Genomic DNA, 12894 nt, shown 5'->3' with positions numbered 1-12894 from the left:
AATCTGTGCTTTTAATCACAATGTGTGTGTGTGTGTGTGTGTGTGTGTGTGTGTGTGTGTGTGAGAGAGAGACAGAGAGAGAGAGAGAGAGAGAGAGAGAGAGAGAGAGAGAGAATGGGAGGGAGGGAGAGAGGGAGGGAGGGAGGGAGGGAGGGAGGGAGGGAGGGAGGATGTGTTTAATAGAGAACTTCTGAGAAATGGCAAGAAAACTGCCAGGTACCCATAAAACAATAAATGAGGAGCTTCTTACTATACAAGTAATTGTTAACCTTATGGCTGAACTAAGGATCTCTCACTTTTGAACTAAGAAATCAAAAGCTTCCAGAAGTTGAGTCTAAATTTTACACTTACATAAGATACTTCATACAGAATGCTAAAGTATACTAACTAAAGAGCTCTGAAAATACTGGAAGCATTCATACTAGTATGATTTCATAATGTGGATAATAGAGGATTTAAGAAATTGGCAGATGCAACTGCACACTCATTTGTTATCATTTCTGTGAAGGGCAAGATAAATCAATAAAATGAGAAAAATGAAAAAAGAATGGCTAGCAATTTTAGGTAGTTTGCTTAATCTCCATACTAGGAAAGACTAAGCAAAAAAAAAAAAATTCTCGAAATTTTATTTTGAAAGCGCCTACAAGTGTATATGGTCTTTTTATACCAAATAACTTGGAATTATGAACTGTCAAATAAGTCTAATCTTCTCTGATGATAAAATTGCTGACTTTATTTGAAACTATGAAATGAAAAATGAGGTAATAATCAGAAATTCTTAAGAAAAGGAGCAGACAAAACAAAATTATAAGTGTTATGTTAAAAAATATTTTGAAACAAACATAAAATCCCCATTACTGGTACAGAGCTTTTAAAACTTTATTTTGGTTGTAAGTTTTAATAAATATTGATATGTTTACATAATTACTGTCATAAGGAAGACACAATTTTAGGTCGGCTTTCTTCATTCTTTCTTTATTAAGCATTATTTTATTTTGCTCCATCATCTTGTAAGTATAATATAGTAACTGTGTCATTTTCTACTAAGTGGATATAATTTCCTAAACTGTTTTCCTATTGTTAACAATTAAAGGTGTTTCCAATTTTTTGTTATTACAAATGACATGACAATGAGCATCTTTATATAATAATTTTCTGGATTATAAATTATTTATCGGCATAAGCTTCCAGAATTAAAATTAATGTGTAAAAAGCTATTAACATTTTTATCTTGCTAGACATTGCCAAATTACTTGTCAAAAGATGGAACCAAATTATATTGCAAAAATCTTTGCCAACAGAAAACATTATATACAATTTTTGATTTTGCTAAATTAATAAGTTGGAATCCTATGTTCCATTTCTTTGAATTCTTTGATAACAGAGTGCTGCTGGAGGCTGGGAGGGCAGCCATGTCCATGAAGGCTCCCCAGAGTTGGAGCAGGGAAGTGGAAAAAGGTAAAAAAAATACTAATTGTATTTTCCCTCGATTGTTATCTCTCATTCTTTTCTGCCTCTGTGTAACTTATATCCAGGTAGCTGGAGAAAAATCATGTGGCAGGGCAAATTGGTATTCCAATAAATTAATAATCACCAACTTCAAATGGATTTTCAAGACTGGAAATATTGCTCTGACTTACAGTAAGTTCTTTCTAATTCTCCTTAAGGACTATTTTCTTAGAAGCTTTCCCTACCCTCCTCAAATTTTCCTCCATCCTCTCTACTTCCTTCACTCTGAGCTGGTGAGGCGCTTCATAACTCATTAGGAACACAGAAGTCAGTAAATAGTACACTGCCAAATCCGTTAATTCATTAGCATTTGCATTGATCTTTGTATTCCCTTTCACTACAGGAGTTCAAGTTCAAAGGCCACGTGCACTACAGATAGCATTTCATTTTCTCTCATCTTCTCAAGTACTTCACAGCACTGCATTTTCTACAACCCATCTACTCCTTATGAATGATTCTTGCCAAAATTCAACCTCATTCTAGACTAGTAACTCCAACTTAAAATGTTAAAAACTATACGTGTAACATGAAAGCCTCCCTCCTCCTCTAATCCCTGCATATCTTCTTTAGCCAATTCATGTCTGAACTTTTCAAAATTGTTATCATCATATATTGTTTCCATTTCCTCACGTCCCATTTACTCTATAATTTACATCCATCTGACTTCTCTCACCATAATCTCTCTGCCCATTGTCCTGAAATTTTACTTATGAAGGTCACCAGCGATCTCCATGTCAGTATAGCCAATGAATAGTTTTTGTCCTATTTCTAGGCTCTTTCCTTCCTTAAAAAAGAAAAAGAAAAACAAAAACCATTTTTTTTCCTCTATGCTTTCACACTCTCATCATCTTCTGTCCTGGTATATTTTACTGGCTTTCTGTGTTTAATCTGATTTCTAATATTCTATGAGTTTCCTTTACCTTCAGTGGAATAAACCACTATATGAAGGATTATTCTCAACAGTTAGTTCTCATAATAACAGTACTAGTAGCAGCAGTCAATACTTCTATAATGCTTATCACGTGCCAGACACTATTCTAAGACACTGTTTAAATACATATATATAGACACACACACATATATATATAGTTTTCCTCCTCATAGGCGTATGAAATAAGCCTATTATTATACCCATGTTACAAATGAGAAAACTGAGGCAATGAGAGGCCAAGGTCCCATGATCAGTACTTGGTGAAGCCCCACCTGAGTTAATGCTGGAACTTTAGAGTAGACAAGTTAAATAATGTCTCACAGATTGGCCTTAAAAGTGAGCAACATTCAATTAATGACTTGTAAAAGTATCAGAAAAAAAGGAAACATTTTAGTTAACAGATTATTGGCAAAGATATAAAAATAATTAGAATGCCAATTTCCCTGGGTATTCCCTGTGTACTTTAGGGGTAAAAATAGTATTTGTAAAGTGATTTAAAAATGTGCAAATACTACCTGTGGGATATAACCTACGGGTGAAGAGCACTAACTCTAAAATTAATTTGCCTGGATCTTTTTTCCCCAGCTCCACCACTTATTAGTGGTGGGAGTTCAGGAGTGGTACTTCTTTGTGTTCCACTTCCTCTTTGAAAATCAAGGGCTTAATAACCTCACCCATTTTACAGGGCTGTGGTGTGGAATTAATACATGTAGAGTGGTTAGGAATCCACCCCACTCTTAAGTCTTTGAAAATCAATCTTACTATTGTTGTTACTACTATTATTAACTTGTTAGCTGTCCTTGAAAAAGTTTGCCAGCAGTACTCACTTGCTTTTCTTTTTGTTTTATATTCTCTACATCCCACTTAAGCATTCTACCAAACCTTAAGAGGCTCTTTTCAGATATTTTACACCTCTTTACTTGTTTGTCACAGCAAAAGTAAAAGGAGTGTGGCTCCCCTTGATCAAACAAACCAGAACTTTGGTTTTCTCCCATTCATACACATTGGTGAACAGATGTGAAAAAACGACTCCATGGGGCTTTCAGTCTGGAGCCAAACATCCAGGCTCTGTGTAACTTGACACTATTATGCACACATGTTGGTCCCTTAGGACCCAAAAGAATCTCAACTAAGCCCATCATTATTTCAGGAATATGACGAATGCTTTTTGTGAAGTAGGTGAATGTAACAGAAATACAAGAAAAGACAGGGGTGTTTTGTATCACAACTTTTTGAGAAATGCTCAGTGCTCTAAGATGTAGCTGACAATTCCCCCATCAGCTAATGCTTTCAAAGTGACCATAAATTTCACCATAAAGACATTTTTTCAGCAATGGCAATAACGCGTTGACTATACTGCTCAATTCCTCACAGTGTCAGCATTAAATACATTAAAAGGGTAAGTTAAAATATCTGTCTGATTGCTTCTGACATAACCCCGAGATCTCTTTTACTTCTGTACTCCATCAATTATAATGTGGACCATTAAGACAAATTATTTCTAAACACTAACAAGGAATGTAGCAACAAGTGGCAGACAATCAAGGGGAATTTTGCCACAGCGTGGTGCTTATTTTGTTACAAGCCGGAGTGCAAACCCAAAGGATGTAATTTAGAGGAAACTCTGTCCTGTCTATTCTCTAGGAACTAGAACGAGGAGACTGAGAGAAGATGATTCTGGGTAAATCAAACCGTTTTCTCCTAATTACAGCTGACTAATAGGGAGCAAACTCCCACAGAAGGCTGTGATCTGCTTGAAGAAAGCTACGAGGTTGCCCTGGTTAGGGTCTTTCATATACAGTCATTCAAGCTCAGACTTGATCATCTGTCAGGGATGCTACAGTAGGGAGAGTTTTGCCGTAGCTCTGAGACTCAGCAAGATCACTTCCAACTCTAAAACCTACAATTTTAATCTAATCACCAACACCAGCCATCATTAAGAGCGACCTTAAATAACTCCAAATCTGTTCATCTACTCACATATTCTTTACACAGTCAACAGACCTCGAGTGATTACTACATGCCAGACACAGTTCTAAGACACAGAATAAGGGATAAGAAAGGTAACAACCTCTGTCACTGTGGGGCTTGAGTTCTTTGGGAAGAAGTTCATCTAAATACAAAGAGACACCAAAGATAATATTTGTTTTTATGATTATTCTGTGAAAGAAGTAAGGTAATCTGATAAACTGGGACTAAGTTAGGCCGGTAGGACAATCAAGGAAAAAATATCTTTAAGAGATGAGTGCCAAAGAATAGAAAGGAATCATTTATGGACAATTTTTCTGGAAATAATATTTCCAAAACATGGGAAAAACAAATACAAAGGCCCTGAGGCAAGGTGGAGCTTAACTACAATCAAGGAACAAAAAGAAGCTAAAAGGTTAGCTTCTTGCACCCTCTTGCACTGCTGGTGGGAATGTAAATTGATACAGCCACTATGGAGAACAGTATGGAGGTTCCTTAAAAAACCAAAAATAGAATTACCATATGATCCAGCAATCCCACTACTGGGCGTATACCCAGAGAAAACCATAATTCAAAAAGACACACGCACCCCAATGTTCACTGCAGCACTATTTACAATAGCCAGGTCATGGAAGCAACCTAAATGCCCATCGACAGACGAATAGAAAAAGAAGTGGTGGTACATATACACAATGGAATATTACTCAGCCATAAAAGGAACGAAATTGAGTCATTCGTTGAGACGTGGATGCATCTAGAGACTGTCATACAGAGTGAGGTAAGTCAGAAAGAGAAAAACAAATATCGTACGTTAACGCATGTATGTGGAACTTAGAAAAATGGTACGGATGAACCGGTTTGCAGGGCAGAAGTTGAGACACAGATGTAGAGAACAAACATATGGACACCAAGTGGGGAAAGCCACGGGGGTGGGGTGGGGTGGGGGTGGTGATGTGCTGAACTGGGCGAGTCGGATTGACATGTATACACTGATATGTATAAAACTGATGACTAATAAGAATGTGCTGTATAAAAAAATAAATTAAATTAAATTCAAAAATCAAAAAAAAAAGAATACTGTCTACTGTCCTCCGCGCCCCCTGGAACACTCACTCTAAATATCCAGGAGGTGCTTGCAGAATGAATGAATCAATGAACAAACAAGCTCACTCATTTCAAACGTGCGGTCACATGAGTAATCTGACCTTCTAAGAAGTTAAGCTTCTGGAAGGAGCCCATTTTCTTAACGTATTCAGCATCGAGTCATCACAAAATATGAACTCTTAAAAGGAATGCCCCCTCACTTCCCATGAGAAAGCAAAATTCCTCAGCAGGGAAATGGGAGGGTAGCAGACATTACCCGCAAAGCTTTGGGAAGGCTGCGGCTCGCTGAGCACTTCACTAGGGCCCCTGACCGCCTGCCTGGTAGTAGGACAGACACACCAGGAACGGCTGCTGACCGGCAGAAAGAGCGCCCGGCCAGGCAGGCAGCACACCCCGCACCCTGCCAAGCGAGGTCCGGCCAGCAAGGGAAAGACGCTCTCTCCACTTCAGCACCGCCCACCACTAGAAAGCCAGGTCCTGCCAGGGCCTGGACACACGAAGCCTTCCTTACAAGGGTTACAAATCTGTGGCCTTGCTCTGCCTCGAATAAAAGACAGAGACGGGGACAACGTGACCATCTCCAGATGAACTTTCAACTTCGTTTCAAGTCCCTGGGTGCTGGGTCACAGTGCATTTCTAAACTCTTCCAATACTCAAAAATACCAATTTCTAAGATGCAGAAGTGTTGTTAAACATACGCTTCGCACAGATCCCAGTCCCACTCCTGAGTATTTTCTCAAGTGAGGTAAAAACCCAAGTTCACATGGAAACCTGCCCTGGGATGTTTACAGCAGCTTTATTCCTGATCCGTTCAAAACTGGAAACATCCCACAAGTCCTGCCACCCGCAGATGAATGGACAAACGGAACATGGAATACAACACAGCCAGAAAAAGGAGTGGCTTCTCATACCCGCAACAACAGGGATGACGGACTTCCCTGGTGGTCCAGTGGCTAAGACTCGGCGCTCCCAATGCAGGGGGCCCGGCGTCCATCCCTGCTCAGGGAACTAGATCCCGCACGCTGCAACAAAAACATACTGCACGCGCCAATGAAGATCCCATGTGCCGCAACTAAGACCCGGCACAGCCAAGTAAATAACTAACTAAATCAATGTTTAAAACAACAACAACAAAAAACAAACGCGGGATGAATCTCGCATAGGTTTTGCTGAGCTAAAGCAGCCAGAATCAAAAAGCTACATGCTGTTGTTCCGTTTATCTGGCTTTCTGGAACAGCCAAAACCTTAGAGACAGACAGGAGATTAGCGGCCAAGAAACTAGAGGCGCGCTGGCGCCAAAGGGCAGCCAATGGCATGACAGGATTGCTCTGCCTCCTGACGGCGATCATCTGTCAAAACTCCTAAAACTGTGCACTACAAGTGAACTATGCTTCACGGCTACTAAGGATAAACAAATGATTACATTTTGGAAAATGTGCCGGCCAGCCAACCCGTGCATGACAAGTGCAGTAAGAGGGGCGGGGAGGCGAGGCAAGTGGATCAGCTGGACTTCTGAAGGTTCTCCCCACTTTCAGTGTCCCTCCCCTGGGATGTCTCCCCGCCCTGCCCACTGCTCAGGCCGCCCACCAGGGCCACCCGGAGTTACCCAACCAGAAAAGCCTGAGCTCAGGCTCAGCCGCGCCTCCAGGCACAGGAAGGGCAAAAAATAGAAAGCGCCAGTGCGCGGTGGCGGGCTGGAAACCCTCGGACCTCAGATAACTGCGGGGAACCGGGGCCCGGGAGTCAACATCGGCTCCCAGGCGGTCCCAGCGTCCCGACCCCGACCCCGGCCGCGACACACTTTCCACAAACTGACACACACGGAGCCCGCGCGAGGGCCGGGTCGCCTGGAGGACGGTCCCCCGCAAGCCGAGCGCACGAAAGGGCGCCCCAAAGGCGCCGGCCCAAGACGCCCGCTGCGCTTTCCCTCCGGAAGGTGGGCTGCGGGGCCCAAGCGTAAACCCTGAGACAAGGAACACGCGCACCACGCCGCCACGGGGGACGAGAGGCCGAGCGCCCACCTAGCCGGACACCCTGCATTTCTACAATCACCGGACGCCTGTGTAAATTTCCGACTGGCCTGTCATTTTCCAAAGGCCACTCAAGATCAGGGGACAGAACGCCTCCTCTCCAAGTGTCCTGCCAGCCCACCCACTCAAGATCAGAGGGACAAAATGCCTAACTAAAACAAAACAAAACAGAAACAAAAAAAAAACTGGAGTGAGGGAGGAAAGGGTGCCCTGAAAAATAAAAAAAAAACCAACTAAGCACGTTGACAGCGCTAAGAATACACTACCAGGAAAAAGAAATCCTACATGTCAGATCCTAAAGTACAGAAGGGCAAGCCCGCCGGCAGTCCAGGCCCGGGGGGACCGGGGTCCCCAGCCCTGCAGAGCCAACCGCAGACCGGCTCGGGCGCCCCTCGGAAGCGCGGGGTCCCCGCGGCCGAGTCGGCGCCCCCGGCCGGCGCAGGCTCCCCTCTGCCCACCCTGCGCGCGGGGGCTGGAAACTGCCGCGGAGAACCACGGCGGGGCGGGAAGGGGGGATCCAAAGAGGGTCTGGAGACTCGAGTCGCTCCGTTTCTCGGTGGGCTCAGCGCGCGCCGTAGGGGAAGAGGGGAGGGGGTCCGGGAGGAGGGGACGGGCGGCACTTACGTAGACCGGCAGCGGCCACGGGTAGACGGCGGGCTCGGTCCCCAAGAGCGACTCCAGCCTCAGCTCCAGCTTCTCCCGCATGTCTTCGCGCGCGGCCCCCGCACCGCGTTAGTCTAGCGATTGGGGGAGGGGCGCGGCGCCGCCGGCGGGGGCGTGGCAGACGGGCAGGCGGGAGGCTGAGGGGAGGGGGCCTGGCCTGGGCCTCAGCTGCCGCCACCGTGCTCCCGCCCGGCCCTCGGCTCCCTCTTTGTGGTCACAGGCCCGGGGCCCCCAGCGCTGCTGCGAACTCGGGCCGGCGTGAGGCGAGCACAACGATCCGGGGTCCTGGCTGGAACACTCGCGGCGCGCGCGGCCCACCCCGCGGCCTCGCACGCTCGCACGCACGCACGTACGCATGTACGCACGTCTTCGGCTGCCCTCGGCCACCCCCACCGGCCCGAAGTGGGGACTCGGGGAGACCATTACTCTGGCTTGAGGTGCTTAAAGGGAAACTCTACATTCTTGTCCAAAGCAAGGAAAGTTCTTTTCAAGAGCGAAAATGTTGGAGTTGGAATGACTTGGGCTGGACTCCTACCTTTACGTTTTGGGTAATTGTTGCAGTTTCCCTGAACCCTAGTCTCTCATCTGACTGTGGAAATAAACATAACATAAATGAATAGCTCATTAAATAACTGATGTCTTCTCTCTCCCATCCTTGCTTTAATCAAGAATTGGTTCACTCAACACTGATTCTCCTTTGATTTGCTCTAACACAGAGACAAGAAAGCTAAGTATTCAATTTTCCGAGCTGCAATCCAGCTAGCGGTGGAGATATGACACAGTTCTGACCAATGGTATGTAAATTTAGTCTGATGGGAAGGGCTTCCATTAGGTAGAAGACCTGTGGTCCTCCTACCTTCTTCTTGATTGGGAAACAGGCATGATGGCTGAAGGTGCAACACATCTCCTGCCATCATGAGGATGAGAGTCATGTCATAAGGATGGTGGAACCAGAGGATAGAAAAAGCCTGGTCCCCAACAATACCGTAGAATGGATATTAAATGATACCGGACAGGCAGAAAGGTTCATTCAGGAAAAAACTTTTATTATCCTTCATGAGAGATTAGTTTTCTTCCTATTACCATAACACAGAACCCATTTCATATAAACAAATCATCTGGTTTTGCTATGCTAAGAGAGAATGTGCCTCCTCATTGCCTAGAGTTACATTTCAGAATGACTGAATGCTGGAAATATCGTGTGGCTCAACCTTAAATATCTGACAGAAGCAGGACTCAGACCCAAGTCTTTCTGATTCCGGGGCCCATGTTATTTATCACTGCACTCACATGTTGCCCCGCTCCGGGTACTCAGTAAACTCTTAAAGAAAAGTTGCTGATTGATGATGAATTAAATAATTTCTCTCTATTTTTACATTAAAGAGTCTCTTCTTTCAGCACAATCTCATACACTGAAACCAAATGTCTCCATTAGCGGATTCTTCTCTCTGTAGAAGTGAGAACTGAGCTGGGAGACAGCTGAAATAAATTTCGTGTGGCGTTGGCCTTGAATGTACTGATGAAAGGCACAACCCGGAGTTCTTTGGCTGGGCCCCGCAGGATAGCACACTTGTGGCCTTAGAGGCATGGGACGGGGGAACCACTCAGAGAAAACTGTCAAGTGCACACACAGCAAGAATAAGCCTCCACCTCGCATGGCCTTGCTTGGCTCCGTAATCGTAGCCCTTTTAAGGGATCATAGCAGAGACAGCAAATTCCACATTAATCCACTTTTTAAGAATAGAAGAGATGTTGTTCAGTATGAGCCAATAAGCTGTCGTGACTCAAAATGGGTCACAGACATTGCCTTTTGCCCAGGTTGAAGGCCAAAAACATACTGGGCATTGTGTCCAAAATGGGAGTAAAGTAGTCTAAGTCCAGACAGCTTACATCCTTGATTCTATGGCTTAGTCAAGCATTGTGTTCATTGGAAATAGAATCTAGATTTCCTCCTACTTATCCAAATCCTGAAGTATTTGTTTCAGACACAAAATGCTTGGGACAGTTATATATTGCTCTGTTGCTAAGTGCTCTGTTGCTTCTTTCTAATAACATAATGAAAAAGCCTCAGTTAGACACTAATGATAGTAAATTTTTAGTCAGGAAAATAGTATATGCTCATAGTTGAATTTTCAAATAGTATCAAAAGGTCAAGAGGAGCATCCACTCTGTGCCTGGTGCTGGACCAGGACTTTTATCCGTTTGTGATGTTTTCTCATGGATGAAACAAACTCATCCCGTTGTAGGAGACGGGCTGGAGAGTGTGACATGGAAGGTCTTTCTCTACCTCCAGGGACCTGGGAGACTAAGGAAGTCGTGAGAAAGAATGGTTCTGTCACAGGGTGATGCTGTGTCAGAAATGCTTTCCAACTCAGCCATGCTGGATGGGAGGTCTGTTTTGGGAAAGTGGCTGAGAGTGTGTGTCACTAAACTTACATATCATTGGTCAGAACTGTGTCACATCACCACTGCTAGCTAGATTGCAGCTAGGAAAATTGAATACTTAGTTTTATTGTCTCTATGCTAGAGTAAAGCAAAGGAGAATCAGTGCTGACTGAACCAATTCTTGGTTAAGGCAGGGATAGGGGAGAGAAGACATCAGTTATAACCTAAACATCAGCCAGGTAGCCTAAACGTTAGTAATATGAAAACTGACCCAAGAGATGGGATAGGCAAATGAAGCTTCCATAGCAACATATGCCTCCAGGGGAGACAGGTCCCTCCTGTATCATCCACAGAGGTTCTTTCTGCACCCATGCTGTGCGCCTGCTGACCACAGCAGCTGCACTGAGCCGGGCCCCATCTTGGCCTTGTGGGTTTGGTGGTCAGGGGCATGTGGCAGCACGGTGGGATGCTTTGGTAGTGAATTAGCCAAGGGGGGCAGGCGGCTTTTACTCTGAAACAGTGGCAGCTGCAGCCTCATTGAAAGTATGCAGCCACCTGTGGGACTGAGCAGCTTTTCTCTCTGTAAAACAAGGGCTAAATATTTGAACTGGGGAAAGCCCTGGGAGGAGTGGTAACCTGAAAGAGGCCAGAAGAAACTTCTTAAGATGATAAGGTGAGGGGGCTGCGGGTGGTTAGAGAGGTTTAATTTAATTCAAATAGCTGGGTTTGAAGTTATTTTATACCCTACCTGGGTAAAGAAGGAAGACACCCATCACTGCCTTTAATCCTCAAAATATTCAGAGGTCCGTATTATTATCTACATTTTGTGTATGAAGAAATTGAACCTGAAAAAGATGAAGGGGGCTTGGCCAAGGTCACGTGGTTGGCCGGTAGGTGGACACCAGTTTGGCCCGTAAGATGCGTTTTTACCACAAGCCATAGCATCTCAAGACTGAGACATGCTACATGCTAGCCTGAACGTGCTAGTTTAGGGGCTAAGTGCCCAATTTTACCAGCATGAATATCCATTCCTCTGGGCCATCTGATAGCCAGGAGGATCACATAGCTTGGCAAGGAGATCCTATTACTGTGTTTTGTAACAGGTATTATTAGGGCAGAGCGGGATGACCAAAGATGTGGAATGGAATTGGTCCAACGTCTAGGAGCCATTCCTCTATCCTTAACCTTTCTCAAAATCATCAGGTCGAGTCTGGTTAGGCTATCATAGTAGAGTGAAGGTTCACTTGCCTTATAGGCAGCAGTTGGCAGGGACCCCAGTTAACTGTGTTCAGAGACTATCTCAAAATTGTTTCAGGGGTTGCCAGTAGCAGTGAAATTATACTAGGGTAGAGTTTCTGAACTTCATATTGTGACAGTCCTGTAGTCAGTGACTCTTTAAGTGCCTGCCTCACCATGAACTCCCTTTTGAGAAAAGTGCACGTAATTACATACTTTAGTGCTTGCCAACTCAGATGCCTACAAGGGTCAGGCATGTAAGTCAATCAGTGAAGCTGGTTGACAGTAGGGATATTGGAGACTATGTTGAACTGAGAGCTTATGGGTCTCTAAAGGGGTCACGGGTCACTCACTATTCAGTATCTGTTGACTGTGGCTAGTGTTGTCTGATATTCCAAATTTTCAAGGGCAGCTGGAAATCTGGAATTTTACATGAAAGCTTTCTATTTAAAAATGTTTTTAAGTTAACCTTTCTAATTAACTTAAAAACAACACTGTGTAAGTTTTCATGCTCCACCCACAGCACCACTGTGCCGCCTTCTGCTCTCCGGGGAGGAAATGTCATTGGGGTGATGGCAGGTCTCTTTAGCTTTTGCCCAGAAATGACCCGTGGGAAGCATGCTCTTCAACATGGAAGCGTAATACTAGAAGGTGACTGCTCGGCTCAGTCAGACCCTCGCCTTTGTGGAACTGGAACAGAAGATAGAGAGAGTTATGTCATAATAACAGGAGGAGAAGAAGCAGACCCTGAGACTTAATGCCAAGAAACCTAATGGCAACGCATTCAGACTGGAGGCCTGCTGCTGAGAGGCTGATCACGTGATGGAATGGTTAGTGCTTCTGCTGTGTGCAGTGCATTGCTAGAGCTAATGTTTTCTGAATGAACATCAGGTTTTACTTAATGTCCCGTTTTATCTTTACAATAAAACCCACTGCCCAGGGTAAACCTGAGTATGTCTGGGGATCTTGTAATTTCAGAGATGCTGGTCAATGCAGCAACCTGTGCCCAGATACATATATTTGTTTGTGTTAGAATGCCCATTCTTCCTCATGATGATTGGCTCTGAA

General features: G+C 44.4%; 1 long non-coding RNA gene across 1 annotated transcript in view; it reads right to left on the bottom strand.

Moving 5' to 3' along the window:
- Positions 1 to 8526, bottom strand: part of LOC137201781 (uncharacterized) — a 42932-nt gene extending 34406 nt beyond the window's left edge. Inside the window, exon 1 of the long non-coding RNA XR_010932319.1 lies at positions 8167 to 8526. This is a non-coding gene — a long non-coding RNA (uncharacterized lncRNA). The remainder of the gene's footprint in view (positions 1 to 8166) is intronic.
- Positions 8527 to 12894: the final 4368 nt, after the last annotated feature.

Source organism: Pseudorca crassidens, chromosome 11 (genome assembly GCF_039906515.1).
Source record: "Pseudorca crassidens isolate mPseCra1 chromosome 11, mPseCra1.hap1, whole genome shotgun sequence".
Classification (NCBI taxonomy): Eukaryota; Metazoa; Chordata; class Mammalia; order Artiodactyla; family Delphinidae; genus Pseudorca; species Pseudorca crassidens.
Note: the sequence above shows the minus strand (reverse complement) of the source record. Positions and strands in the feature narration are given on the sequence as shown.